Source organism: Schistocerca cancellata, chromosome 2 (genome assembly GCF_023864275.1).
Source record: "Schistocerca cancellata isolate TAMUIC-IGC-003103 chromosome 2, iqSchCanc2.1, whole genome shotgun sequence".
NCBI lineage: Eukaryota > Metazoa > Arthropoda > Insecta > Orthoptera > Acrididae > Schistocerca > Schistocerca cancellata.
In genome coordinates this window covers 897364258-897380454 of record NC_064627.1, presented here as the reverse complement: position 1 = coordinate 897380454, position 16197 = coordinate 897364258, and positions in this window count along the sequence as shown.

Here is a 16197-nt window from a genome sequence, read left to right as displayed (position 1 = left end):
TGAAATGGGAATCAGACAGACCATGACTTATATAAATCCAAGGATAACAGACTGGAAGACATATTGGAGGGACCCTGACTTAGGCTTATCGGAAATTAAAACCACGATAATGAGGCCAGTAGAATTTGAGAAAGTAGCACAGGCTGTTACCTCTGCCATAGTGACCTCATATCAGGACAACTGCACAATCACCAGGAAATGCACAAATAGGAGTGTTCCTTGGTGGAATAACAAATTGGAAACGCAAAGAAAACAGGTATGGAGACTGTTTAATATTGCGAGACGCAAAGGACAATGGGCTAAATATCGTGAGGCCCTTGTCAGTTACAATCTTGCAATAAGACAAGCAAAGGAGGCATCCTGGAAGGCATTCTGTGAGGAAGTGGAAGGCACGGCTGCACAAGCCAGACTTCACAAGATTCTCACTAGAGTACCAACTAATCCAGGAGGCACGTTGAGGAAGGAGGATGGGGAATTGCTCCTCAAAACTCACTTTCCTCAATATGCTCTGCCGGATAACACAGTCCAGTATGTGACCCCAGAGAGACAACGGTTCTCAGACACTTGAAGAGAGGACTGGGAATCGGCCAAGGAGTGTGTGAACTTCAACAAAATCCAGTGGGCGGTGGGAACATTCCAGCTGTTCAAGTCACCTGGCCCAGATGGAATATTTCCAGCTCTCCTGCAACAGGCAGGAGGAAAGCTTATAATAATCCCATGCAGGCTATTTAGAGTTAGCTTAGCAGTAGGAATCATTCCCAATGTTTGGAGGGCAGTGTAGGTTGTATTCATTGCAAAACCAGGGAGAATTGATCATACCAAGGCCAAGGATATGAGACCAATCAGTCTGTCCTCCTTCATTCTCAAAACATTGGAAAAACTGGTTAATGTATACGTTGGGGAGAGGAGGCTATGTAGGATCCCTCTACACCTGAACCAACACGCATGCCAACCAGGTAAATCATGTGGAACAGCTCTCCACCAACTCGTCGGGAAGGTGGAGAAAGCACTTCACTTCCAAGAAATAGCCCTCTGCATCTTCCTGGATGTCGAGGGGGCCTTTAGTAACACGACCTTCGATTCCATGGTAAGGGCAGCAGAGGTGCATGACCTGGGGACCACTATATGTAGGTGGACCAGAGCCATGGTTAGAGGAAGGAATGTAGAGGCTACCATGATGAATGAAAAGATGGTAATTAAGACCACTAGAGGCTGCCCACATGGAGGAGTTTTGTCTCCTCTATTGTGGAATCCAGTGTTGGACGAACTCATTGAGGAACTAAATTCCAGACAATGCTTCTGCCAAGGATACGCAGATGACCTTGTCATAGTAATACTTGTCAAATTCACTGACACAGTCAGGAATATGGCACAAGGAGGGTTGGACATTGTGCAAAAATGGTGCATTAAACAGGAGTTAATCCTAAGAAGACTGCATGCAAGTTGGAATCTAAAGCTCTTCGATGAAACTCTACCTGTGAAGGGTAAGTGAAATATTTAGGGGTAACCTTGGATGAGAAGCTAACTTGGAACCCTCATATTAAGAGTGTCTGCTTTAAGGCAAAAAGCACTTTAGTGAGTACTAGGAGGGCTTGTGGCAAAAACTGGGGCCTAAGCCCCAAGTGTATGCACTGGATGTACACCACAGTGGTTAGACGTAGGATTTCCTATTGGGTGATAGTGTGGTGGAAGAAGGTAGAACAGCTGGTTGCTGCTAAAGAGCTTGCTAAGGTGCAGAGATTGGCCTGCTTATCCATAACGGGCGGAATTAGCAGCACACCAATCGCTGGAATGGAAGCCATGCTGGATATGCCTCCACTTCACCTTTGGGTTAAGATGGAGGCAGCAGCTGGGGCATACAGACTTAAAACTGGCCAAAACTGGGTCTCATTTCGATATCCAGAATCACACACTTAGTGAGTGAGGTAAACATAGGTATGGCTGGGGAAATGCCCACTGACTATATAATAACTCCGAACTGCTTCGACAAGCCTGACAACATAATAAAAGGAAGTAGGGAGGAGTGGGAGAAAACAGTTCGACACCGTACAGGGGACATCGTTTGATTCACCGATGGGTCGAAAACAGATCAAGGCGTTGGGGCAGGGTTGTACGGGGTTCAGCCAAGACTGGAGAGCAGCATCTCTCTAGGGAAACTGGCCTCTGTGTTCCAAGCCGAAATTACTGCAATAAGGGCATGTGTGGAGGAGAATATGAGTAGGTGCTACAATGACCTTAGCATCTACATCTATTCAGACAGCCAGGCAGCCCTGAAATCATTGGCAGCTCCTGCAACAAGATCTAAGACTGTTGCAGATTGCCACAGGGCCCTGGTGGAGCTAGGGGGAAGCAATAGGGTTTACCTTGTGTGGGTCCTTGGCCACTCATGGATCTGTGGCAATGAACAAGCCGATAGATTGGCTAGGATGGGGGCAACAACTCCATTTATTGGACCAGAACCTGTCTTGACAATCACCAAGGCTATGATGAAATTAAAAGTACGGAACTGGCTTAGGAAACAGCACGTAGGATATTGTACCAAGGTCCATAAACAAAAACTTGGTAAGGTAATGATGCCCAAGTCATGTTTTAAAAGAAGCTCTGTAATCCAGGGATTGAACAGGAAAGAGATCAAACTCATGACTGGACTGATGACCGGCCATGGGAACTTCAAAAAACACCTACACCCAATGGGTATAATGGAAGAGGACCCTAAATGTAGGATCTGTGATGAGGGTGAAGAAACTGCATCACGTCTAATCTTTCAATGCATGGCATTGGAGAGTAAAAGATACAGAATCTTCGGGACAACTAGACCTGAAGAAATTGTGTCTAACAAAAAACTGGTGGAGGGACTCCTTGCACTATTTAAGGGCACTGGTTGGCTTTACTAGATATACAGGGAGCGATACCGCACAATAAACCTAGTTAGGGTGCGGGCAATGGCGGGTTACACCTAAGCTGTTTTAGCTCTCCTGTTAAAACCAAGTCAAATCAAATCAAGCAGAAATGAGAACAGCGCGCAACTTAACATCAGGATTGATGGTCACGAAGTAGCTGGAGTTAAGGAATTCTGCTACCTAGGCAACAAAATAACCAATGACGGACAGAGCAAGGAGGACATCAAAAGCAGACTAGCACTGGCAAAAAGAGAAGTCTAAGAGTATCAAACATAGGCATTTCAGAAAGGAATTACTGAGAATGTATGTTTGGAGCACAGCATTATAAGGATGCGAAACGTGGACTGTTGGAAAACCAAAACAGAAGAGATCGAACCATTTGCGATGTGGCGTTACAGACGAATGTTAAAAATTAGGTGGACTGATAAGGTAAGAATGAGGAGGTTCTGTGCAGAATCGGAAAAGAAAAGAATATGTGGAAAACACTGACAAGGACAAGGAAAAGGATGATAGGACATCTGTTAAGATATCAGGGAATAACTTCCATGGTACTGGAGGACAAAAACTGTGGAGGAAGACCGAGTTTGGAATACATTCAGCAAGTAATTGGGGACGTAGGCTGCAAGTGCTAATCTGAGATGAAGAGGTTGGCACAGGAGAGAAATTCGTGGCGGGCCTCATAAAACCAGGCAGAAGACTGATGCCTCAAAAAAAAAAAAAAAAAAAAAAAAATTCCATTCTTGATGCCGTCTCTCTGTTACCACAGATGACGCGTCACTCATCTCGTTTGTACTAAGATTTTAATACACGCGAGGTGCCTATTTGCTTTCTCCGCTCTGAGTGAAATGCGTAAATTCTGAATAATGTTCACTAACCTTCTGTCCTCTATAGTTGTTGACACCCTGCGAAGAAAACAGCAAGTAGGTCGTGAATCCGTTATATTGCGGCTGTGATAAGCAGTTAGCTGAGAACTGGCATTATATAAATATTTTAATTTTTAAGTGGTTTGTTTAAATGGGATGCCACTAGCTTTTTATTAGGAGACTACAAGAAACTACACAATTATTGAAATGCGGTAGGGAGGTGGTTTTAGGTAGAAAGGTACTGAGCCATAATGAATTTATTAACGTTTATAAGGGCATTAATGAATTTATTTTTAAAAAGCAAGAATCCAAGAATAACATTAACAAATTGCCTCCAGAACTGAAAAGACTAAATTTCAATAACACAAGTGATAGCAAACACCTCAAAACGGCAACAGTATAAAATCACTTCATTTTAGTAAAGAATATTAAATGAACTAAAAATACATTTACATTACAAACAGCAAAACACATGATCAAATGAATATGTCACAAATATCAAGCCACGGCTATTGCCAGTAATTATCAAAACGCCACTGCCTTCGAAGTAGCCAAAATGACTGACAAATGTGATACAAATTTATGATGATAGAGACGGTGGCAGAGGCAAAGCCTGTAGCAGTAGTTCTTCCTTCTCCACTAACATAGCATGGCTGTTGCCGCTACCACAGTACTAGAAACCTTGATGAAAAAATTCAGTCATGGTGCACAGGCATCTTTAACTAGACCACAGTTAACAAGAGATACAATCACCTACCTGTAAGTATTTAGTAAAAATTAAGCATACTACAAATGCAGGAAAGTACGAACGTTACGCAAGAAACTTTGACTTGACTACTGAAGCAAAAAATTTCCTTTAGCTTTTTTTTTTTTGGTACCTGCATACCATTTAGTAAACTTCTCGAGCTGTTGACACGTAACTGTAGACATGCCCCAGAGATAAGGTAGCTAGATTTAACAATTTTCACTGACTATAAAGTAGAATTACATCTGCATTCTATCCCTTAGATTCTAAAATAAATTTGGAATAGTGACAGCCACAAGCTCACAACACATTGATTGAACTGAACTCAAGTAGTATCCATGATACTATGTTCTAGCCACAAGACGTTAAAATGAACCAAGTGTACAAACTTCAACAAATACTATCGATACTACACATAAAAAGACTGCATCGTGTAAAAATGACGATAATTGTAATAATTTAATTTATGTGTGAATTAAAACTATTATCAAAGAACTACACTCATGGACAACGACAATTATAATCTTTTTTTTGTTTGTTATCTGTCATAATTGTGGTTCAGTTGTTCTTCCTGTGCCAACGGATGAACTGTTCGGACGTGAGACGTGTGAGGTCTGTAAAGACAAAACCTGTAACTATATTGTTAATTATTATTTGAAAAATAGAGTCGCAATGGTCTAGACGTGGATTTGTATTTATTTCAATTGTAATCCCATCTAATTAATGTTTTCAAGCGTTAATTGTCAGCTCCGCAATTAGGAGCGCAGCCGTTAGCGCTAATAACTTTCAGCGGAGTTTACTAGTAGCTGGAATCAAAAATATGACGGCATTTATCATTGAAAATGATTTTAAATGCTAAAGAATAGACATAAAAGGCTTAGAGAGTTTTATCTGATTATATTACCTTCGTATAAATAAATCGAGAATAATAACAGACGAATTGACTATCGTCTGTCTGCCGCCATTTTAGCAAAAATATATCCGCGGCAGTTTTGAATCGAGAATTGTAACAAACATAAATGTTGTTAGATATAAATGAATAGAGGTAAAGTGCACTGGTGGTCCCGAATCTACTTTAAAAGACAGAATTTAGCTCAGATTGAATCCCTAAATACAGTGCTCACAGCACGTTACGTAATATTAATTTTTTATTTGCTGATGTATGATGCCTAATTATTTCGGACGATTTACATGAAATATTTTAATAGGAGACATACGTCAGTGTTGTGCGCGGGTAGTATTTTGTGACTAAATGTTCCCTTTGCTAGAGAAAAGTGCTTCCATCTTAAGTAACAGTTGAGTAAAATCTGATAAATGATATGCAATTTAGTGCCACTCACACGACTTTACAGACAACATTTCTACACGTCGTCAAGTGGAGATTTCTTTAGCAGAGTGACAAATACTAGCCGGGATAATCATTTTTTGAGATGAAACGAATTTTTACGCTGACAATAGGTAACTGGTTTTACATTTTTTTATCTACCTAAAAAATCATTTATAAATACTTAAAGTCAAGAAATGCTATAAAACTGTTCCGCCACAGTAACTACAGACATGCCCCAGAAATAAGGTAGCTATATTAAACAATTTTCACTGACTATAAAGTAGAATTCGTAAATCAGAAGAATTACGTCTGCATTCTATCGCTTAGATTCTAAAATCAATTTGGAATAGTGACAACCACAAGCTCACTCACAATGACAGAACTGAACTCAAGTAATACCAGGCAAAACCTTCATAAATAACACATTTATATATATATAACAACGGGCAACCAGGATACGGAGTCAAGATAGCCACCACGCTACACCAAGTGACGTGCACACTAATCGGATGCTCACCGTGATTCCTCGTAAGACCCAGATCCCACTGACCAACGCTTGCTTAGAGAGCGCCGAGAGAAGGATGTAAAGAAGATTACTGGTAGTCGGACACCCACGGTTATCATCCAGCAGACGCCACCGCGTCGCGTACTTGCAAAGGTCACACCGGACTCCAACCAGGTACCACAAGGGACACAAACTGCTTGGGACTTCAGTAGCGGAGGACACGCCGAATACTGTGCGTCCTGCCGAAGTAGCTTTTAACGAGCGATGTTGACGGCTGCGACCAATACTCGGTCCCTCTAAACCCGCAATGAGCAAAGGCACCACTCTTGCCAACGGACCACAACACGGCGCCTCACCTGCGCGCATCGTCGCCCGTGTCACACCCTCCTTTTCTCCAGGTCGCCTCAGCCCTAAACTACTCGTACCTTCTCCTCCAATCTGCCCTCTCCCGGCGACAGTAATGCTCTATGCGGCCAAATCCGCGGGAATTACGTGAAATTAAACGCGGGCGCACGGCACAACTATCTTTCACTTTATAAATCACAAATAATTTTAATTCTTCACACTTTCCAGAGAATAAACAAAATAACGAACTGCGTGTTCGTGTAATTACTACGAAGCTGCTTCTCAATTACGGTCCAAAAAATAAAGAGAAGAAAAGAAAACTGAGATTGCTAATTTAGTTCTTAACCAATACCAACCGCGAAAGACAACATGTCTGTCCTCCTTAAGTGCCGAGCTCTTCCATTTACAAACTGGAAATTCCTAATTAATTCTTAACTGACACCGACCGCAGCAGACAACATATCTGTCCTCCGAGACTGCCGATGGACCTCTGACCCTACAGTCTTAAAACTTCGCCGGCCGTCCAAGCTAGGTGCGACCCGAAGATCTCCGAAGTGCTTCGTCTACCTTTTCGTTTAGCAATTGCTTATTATTCAGCTGGTAATGAACACTCTTGAAATAATGGAATGATAGCCTACTATTGAGAGATGCTTTTATATGAAATGAAAATAAATTCATTCTTTAGTTTTTCTAATATTAGTAATTTTATCAGTTTGGCTCACTACTTCCGAACACAGCAGCCAATCAGGTGCAAGGACCACAATTTAGGCGGTCTTTCTTACTACACACATACTGAATAAACCATCTGTCACCGGTACCTCACGCCACATTACGTCATATTCCCACTGCTCCTTTATCAACTGCTCTAAGAAGAGTTTCTTGCAGCTGAATTGATGGCTGTAAAGCCAGAAATATTACAATTGCAAATTAAGTTAGTTAGCTATGTTTCTTGCGTTTACCTACTGGAATGCTCCACTTCATTAGACTATACAGACGAGAATTAAATCAGAATTTCAGTTCAGAAATATTATTTGCAGTACTCACATCTTAAGACTGTGATTCTTGCAAGTCAATAGAGTTTTGGAGTAGGAAAATACTGTTAAGATAATTATTTGCGTGGTTGAATCGAAGGTGTCGATGATTGTTACACATATTTAATATTATTTATGTTCGGTATAGGAGACCTATGTTGCTACTTAGGCTTCATTCACATTGGTATCTGCTTACGACGGTTTTGTTTAGTGAAAAGTGTTTGAAGAACACATTTCCTTTTTTAAAAAAATTCCTTTATTCGCTCAAACCAAACTGAAATCAACAGCACTGTCACTGACTCAAACTAATAATAATAATGCCATATGGTCGCAGGTGCTGTCATTTATATCACATTTCAGCAACACAACCAATCTTAGATATTTTTAGAAACGGCAGATTAAGAATTTAAAAAAATGATAATTAAAAAATGAATAAAAATAAAAATTAAAATCTCTACTAAGTCAGTGAAGCGTAACAGTATGTACAGCAGAAAAAACATATCCATTTATCGTAATTATATTCGTAAAATGTAAAGATTTTCAGTATTAAATGTTTGATTATGAATGTTTTTAACTGTTGATTGGCGACTCCATAGAGTGCTGTGTGGACAACGACCATATACAAGAGATTAGAAGGAAGGTCAGCGTTGGCCGTCATATTGATGGTTTATTGACAGCAAAATCGATTTTCAATCACATAGTGATCATCTTCAGTGCTGTAGTGTACAAATTAAAATCATAGGCACCAGTGTCAAGTTATTATTAGTAACCAAAGCTATTGTTATCGTTTCACAGCTTTGGTTACTGATAATAACTTGACACCGATGCCTATGAGTTTAATTTGTACACTACAGCACTGAAGATGATCACTATGTGATTGAAAATCGATTTTGCTGTCAACAAACCATCAATATTACGGTCAACGCTGATCTTCCTTTTAATTTAATGTTTTTAACAGTTAATTTTACTATATATGCATTTTCAATAAACTGAACTGATATTCGAGTTACCCTTAATCAATGTAATTCCAATCAGCAATCCTGATTAATCTGTACAAAACACACTAGCCCATCTTCTATTTATAACTAGTAATTAACATATGTTTATCTCATAAGCAATAACGCTTGAAAAAAATTTATTAATGTATCCAAAACAAAGGGTTCATATAATAAACATAGTTTCACATAAAGTGTTATACTTAATAAGTTCAAGAAAATTTATTTAGATGGTGTAATAAAGCAGGCCATCATTCACTTATTGCGGTATAAGAAACAACACAGTACACAGTAATTTTACTATGTGCAAAAATATATTTTTTTATGGAATACACATAATTTTCAGCTTACTCTAAGTTTTGTTTAATTACTTTTGAGACAATACAGAGAACACATCAATAAAATTCTGTCCAAGCCTTATTGTTCATTAGGTAAACATGTGTTAGATACTGTTTTCAAACAGAAGATGGGCTGTTGTATTTTGTACAGATTAATAATCAAAATCACTGAATGGAATTACTTCGACTGACAGCAATTCAAATATGAGTTCAGATTTATTGAAAATACATATACACACAAAAACACGCAAACACAACACCCACAAAGAAACTGGTACAGGCATATGTATTCAAACACAGAGATATGTAAACAGGCTGAATACGGCGCTGCGGTCGATAACGCCTATACAGGATAAGAATCTGGAGCAGTCGTTAGATCGGTTACTGCTATTACTGCGGCAGGTTACCAAAATTCAAGTCAGTTTGACTGGATGTTATTTTTCGATGCACGAGCGATGGGACACAGCATCTCCGAGGCAGCAATGAATTGGGGATTTTCCCGTACGACCATTTCACGTGTGTACCGTGAATGTAAGGAATCCGATAAAGCATCAAGTCTCCGATATCGCTGCGGCCGGAAAAAGATCCTGCAAGCACCGGACCAACGACGAGTAAAGAGAATCGTTTAAAGTGACAGAAGTGCAGTCCTTCCTAAAATTGGCCCAGATTTCAGTGCTATACCATATACAAGGGTCAGCGTGCGACCATTCAAGGAAACATCATTGATATGGGCTTTCGGAGTCGAAGGACCACTCGTGTACCCTTGATGACTGCAGAACACAAAGCTTTACCCCTCGCCTGGACCCATCAACACCGATATTGGTCTGTTGACGACTGGAAGGCTGTCACCTGATCGGAAGAGTCTCGTTGCAAATTATCTCGAGTGGATGGACGTGTACGGGTATGGAGCCAGCCCCATGGTTCGATGGACCCTGCATGTCGGCAGGGGACTGTTCAAGCTGGGGGAAGCTTTGTAATGGTGTGGGGAGTGTAGTTGGAGTGATGTGGTACCCCTGATATGTCTAGATACGACTCTGACAGGTGACACGAACATAAACATCTTGTCTGATCACCTGCACCCATTCTGGTCCATTGTGCATTCCGGCGGACTTGGGCAATTCCAGCAGGGCAATGTGAAACCCCACATGTCATAATTGTACAGGGTAGTTACTGGAACACTCTTCTGAGTTTAAACACTTCCGCTGGCCACCAAACTCCTCATTATTGAGCGTGAAACTTCCTGATAGATTAAAACTGTGTGCCGGACCAAGACCCGAAAACGGGACCTTCGCCTTTCGAGGGGAAGCACGACTGACGACCCGTCCTCACAGCTTTAATTCTGCCAGTACCTCGTCTCCTACCTTCCAAACTTCACAGAAGCTCTTCTGCGAATGTAGCAAAACTAGCACTCCTAGAAGAAAGGATATTGCGGAGACATGGCAAGGCCGCAGCCTGGGGGATGTTTCCAGAATGAGATTTTCACTCTGCAGCGGAGTGTGAGCTGATATGAAACGTCCTGGTATATTAAAACTGTGGTCCCGAGTTCGAATCTAGGTCTGAAACACAGTTTTAATCTAGTAGGAAGTTATCAGCGCACACTCCGCTGCAGGGTGAAAATCTCATTATTGAGCATATCTGAGACGTCTTGCAACTTGCTGTTCAGAAGAGATCTACGCCCTCTCGTACTCTTTCGGATTTATGGACAGACCTGCAGGATTCATGTTGTAAATTGCCTCCAGCACTACTTCAGACATTAGTCGAATCCATGCTATATCGTGTTACGTTGTCGCGGGGGCCTTGCACGATATTATGTAGGAAACCAATTTCTTTTGCTCTTCAGTGTGTATATATATAGGGAGAGTCAACTGTACCTAATTATGGGTTTCATGCAAACGGCAATACCTTCAAATACCACGCGCACGATTTCTTATTGTATGGCTTGCTGGCGCGAACGATGAGTCTTACAGAAAAAAATTAACAGGACTGTTTTTGAGAAAATTTAATGTAGATTGTGGTGTCACCGTCAGACACCACACTTGCTAGGTGGTAGCCTTTAAATCGGCCGCGGTCCGCTAGTATACGACGGACCCGCGTGTCGCCACTGTCAGTGATTGCAGACCGAGGGCCGCCACACGGCAGGTCTAGAGAGACGTCCTAGCACTCGCCCTAGTAGTACAGCCGACTTTGCTAGCGAAGCTACACTGACAAATACGCTCTCATTCGCCGAGACGATAGTTAGCATAGCCTTCAGCTACGTCATTTGCTACGACCTAGCAAGGCGCCATTACCAGTTTATATTGAGATTGTAAAACATGTACCGTCAAGAGCGATGTACACCAATTATGGATTAAAGTTAAGTATTCCAGCAGCAACGTACCTTATTGGCTATATTAATTACATTGTCCTGTTCCAGACCTCACGCCAGTTTGCGTGAGCGTAAATGCGTGCATTTCGGCCTCCTCTAGATACACGGTGTTGGCTCTTCTGCTAACACGGCATGGATAAAGTCAGTACTGGAACACTTTTCGAATTATTCAAGAAAAGGTTACGAAGATGACGATAAAACGCATTTTTCCCGAATAACTGGAAAGCCACGCTCTCCACCTAAATAAATACAGTAATGCTAAATATAGCTACTGACTAACCCTTTATACACTATGTGATCAAAAGTATCCGGACACCTCGCTGAAAATGCCTTACATGTTCGTGGCGCCCTCCATCGGTAATTCTAGAATTCAGTATGGTGTTCGCCCACACTTAGCCTTGATGATAGCTTCCACTCTCACAGGCATCCGTTCAATCAGGTGCTGGAGGGTCTCTTGGAGAATGACAGCCTTTCTTCACGGAGTGTCGCACTGAGGAGAGATATCGATGTCGGTTGCTGAGGCCTGGCACGAAGTCAGCATTCCAAAACTTCTCAGGGGTGTTCTATAGGATTCAGGTTAGGACTCTGTGCAGGCCAGTCAATTACAGGGATGTTGTTGTCGAGTAACCACTCCGCCACAGGCCGTGCATTATGAACATGTGCTCGATCGTGTTGAAATATGCAGTCGCCATCCCAGAATTGCTCTTCAACAATGGGGAGCAAGAAGGTGCTTCAAATATCAATGTATGCCTGTGCTGTGATAGTGCCACGCAAAACAACAAGGGGTGCCAGACCCCTCCATCAAAAACTGGACAACACCGCCTCCGAATTGTACTGTTGGCGCTACGTTCACCGGGCATTCGCCATACCCACACCCTGCCATCGTATCGCCACATTGTGTACCGTGATTCGTCACTCCACACAACGTTTTTCCACTGTTCAATCGTCCAATGTTTACGCGCCTTACACCAGGCGAGGCGTCGTTTGGCATTTACCGGCGTGACGTGTGGCCTATGAGCAGCCACTCAACCATGAAATCCATGTTTTCTCACCTCCCGCCAAACTGTCATAGTAATTGCAGTGGATTCTGATGCAGTTTGGAATTCCTGTGTAATGGTCTGGGTAGATGTCTGCCTATTACACATTACGACCCTCTTCAACTGTCGGCGGTCTCTGTCAGTCAACAAACGAGGTCGGCCTGTACGCGTTTGTGCTGTACGTGTCCCTTCACGTTTCCACTTCGCTATCACATCGGAAACAGTCGACCTAGGGATGTTTAGGAGTGTGGAAATCTCGCGTATACACATATGCCATCACCTGACCAAGTTTGACGTCCGTGAGTTCCGCGGAGCGCCCCATTCTGCTCTGTCACGATGTCTAGTGACTATTGAGATCGCTGATGTGGATTACCTGGCAGTAGGTTTTCTTTTTTTTATTTCACAGAGGTGAAGCCCCTCCACGCCCACACTGGCATGATGGCCAACTCCATAGGCCTACTGCCATCTCTGCGTAAGGGTTAGTTTTTACTAATGTGAGGTGTCGCAGGATATGGGTACGGCGATGTTTGCGTACGTCTGGTTAAGGTTAACCATTAATACGCGTTCATCTGGAGAATGATTGGGTCGAAGTCGAACGAAGGGTAGCGGTTTGAAGGGCAGAGGAAAAAAAGTGCCAAGGCAAGAGCCAAGGGAAGAAAACCTCTGCGATAGTAAGGTCGGGTGGTAAGAGCAGTAGCGGATCTCTTGCTGCCTGCGATAGGTCGTGCAAGGGTAGGCTTTGATAGAAGTGGGTATCATGCATGTCGATACCTTTGACGTTGTGCGGTTGTGTTGCTCGGAGGCTTTAGCTGGGTGCAAGTGTAGAGTTCGCGTTCAGCGTCAGCAACCTGCAACTGTTAGGTTTATTATCGTTTTTGTTTCAGATAGGTCATATATCAGATGCAATGTAAGGTAATGTTGGCGGTTTGTTTGTGCATCAGTGGGCGAGATCGTCGATGTCCCTGCTGTGGCCTGTTGGTCGGCTCTAAAAGCAGATGGTAATTACCAGTCAGTGTTGCTGATATGCAGGGGCTTGCCGACGTTTGTCGCCTGTTAGTGTATGGTAGTTTACCATAGGTAGCTATGCCCTAGCTAGTAGTGTCTTTGGCAGCTTGTGCTTCCACCTATGGTCATGATCGTAGTTTCCCAGAGTAAGGATGAAAGGATTGTTCGAGTGTCTCGAGTTCCTGTATAGTCGTGCGGCGTGTTTTTTGAATACTTCCGTAAGGGTATCATGGCGGTATTCATGGTGAAGATCCACGGTGCGTGTGTAGCGTGGAGCGTTGCTAATGATTCGTAGCACTTTCTTCTGTATGATCAGCAGTCGGCGCAGTCGTGTAGAAACTGCATATCCCCAGACGGGAGCTGCGTACGTCATCAGGGGTCTAATCAGTGTCATGTATATGGATCTCGACACCCTCCTATTCAGTGTGCTTTCTCTGTTGAGCATTGGGCAGAGCTGTTTGAGCCTCGCGTGCGCTGTGTTGGCAACGTACTCGATGAGGACTCCCCATGTAAGTTTCCGGTCCAGCCAGACACCTAGGTATCTAACTTTCTCTCGGAAACGTATGGGGCGTGTATGTAGTGTTATCGGTCTACTGTGTTGATGTATGCGCAGTAGTTTCGGTCTACGTGTGAACAGAACAGCTTCGCACTTGTCGACGTTTACTTTAATATGCTCCAACCAAGGCTCAGCTGTTCTGAGTGATGTCTGTATTCGTGAATTGATATTCGACGTTTTCCAATCTTGCGCAAGGATGGCGTTGGCAGCACAGTGCTCTTTATGTGAAAAACGTATGTTTTGGGGGGTGTCCGGATACTTTTGATCACACAGTATATATATATATATATATATATATATATATATATATAGGGTGTTACAAAATGGTACGGCCAATAATGCCTGCCCAAACGTTGACAGAAAATCTGTGTTGAGGATGTGATTGCACAATTGCGTGCAGATTCTCGTCAGTCCACACATGTTGATTGTGAAAATTTACAATTTGATCACATTGCAATGAAGCCTCATCCGTAAAGAGAACATTCGCACTGAAATGAGGATTGACACATGGTTTGATGTACCATTCGCAGAAGTGTACCCGTGGAGCCCAATCAGCTGCTGATAGTGCCTGCACACGCTGTACATGGTACGGAAACAACTGGTTCTCCCGTAGCACTCTCCATACAGTGACGTGGTCAACGTTACCTTGTACAGCAGCAACTTCTCTGACATTGACATTAGGGTTATCGTCAACTGCACGAAGAATTACCTCGTCCATTGCAGGTGTCCTCGTCGTTCTAGGTCTTCCCCAGTCGCGAGTCATAGGCTGGAATGTTCCGTGCTCCCTAAGACACCGATCAATTGCTTCGAACGTCTTCCTGTAGGGACATCTTCGTTCTGGAAATCTTTCTCGATACAAACGTGCCGCGCCACGGCTATTGCCCCGTGCTAATCCATACATCAAATGGACATCTGCCAACTCCGCATTTGTAAACACTGCACTGACTGCAAAACCATGTTCGTGATAAACACTAACCTGTTGATGCTAAGTACTGATGTGCTTGATGCTAGTACTGTAGAGCAATGAGTCGCATGTCAACACAAGCACCGAAGTCAACATTACCGTCCTTCAATTGGGCCAACTGGAGGTGAATCGTGGAAGTACAGTACATACTGACGAAACTAAAATGAGCTCTAACATGGAAATTAAGCGTTTCCGGACACATGTCCACGTAACATCTTTTCTTTATTTGTGTGTGAGGAATGTTTCCTGAAAGTTTGGCCGTACCTTTCTGTAACACCGTGAATATATATCAAAAATGGTTCAAATGGCTCTGAGCACTATGGGACTTAACTTCTAAGGTCATCAGTCCCCTAGAACTTAGAACTACTTAAACCTAACTAACCTAAGGACATGACACACATCCATGCCCGAGGCAGGATTCGAACCTGCGACCGTAGCGGTCACGCGGTTCCAAACTGAAGCGCTTAGAACCGCACGGCCACACCGGCCGGCTGTATATATATCAGAGACTTCTTTATTCTCTACTCTTTGTGACAGTGTCAGTGTATTTACGTGACTGCTTGAGCGTGAACCTGAAGTCGCCGCAGCCCTAGCACAGCCCTGCGCGGCGCCGCGCTCACTGGGCCACGTAATCTGGGGCGCCGCCTCTGCTTCCGCTGGCCGCCGCTGGGCAGGTGGTGCGCCGCTCTCGCTGTCTCTGTGTGTGTGTGTGTGTGTGTGTGCGAGCCGACCGACCGCGCTCCTCGCCCTGCCGCCTCTCCGCGCCCGGCCACCCCCGGTTACTGCGGCTAATTGCAGCGCGCCCCAAACAAAGAGGCGATCGGCGGCCACCGACAGGCCTCCCACTTAATTACAGCCAGTCAGTCAGTCACTCTCTTCTGACAGTTGCAATTTAAAACGTCCGCCGCTGCGCGCTGCTTGCCCGCCTCTCCGGCCGCTCGCGGCTCACCGCACCGCGCGGCGCGGCGCAGCGGGTTGGCCGTCCGCGCTGTCCGCAGAGTCAGCAGCCGGAGGAGCGGCGGCCGCGTCCACCTGCTGTCGTCTTACGCCACTCGTCCAGCTCTCTGCCAACTGTCAAACAGCAGACACACTCAAGCGGCTGAAACTTGATCCTGGAGCATTGCCACTTTGGGCTTTGCAAGTGCTTGGGTTCATCGGCCCCGTCGGGTACGATACACAGCCACCATAAGTCATACAGTGACGTGTCTGCTGTTGGTCGCG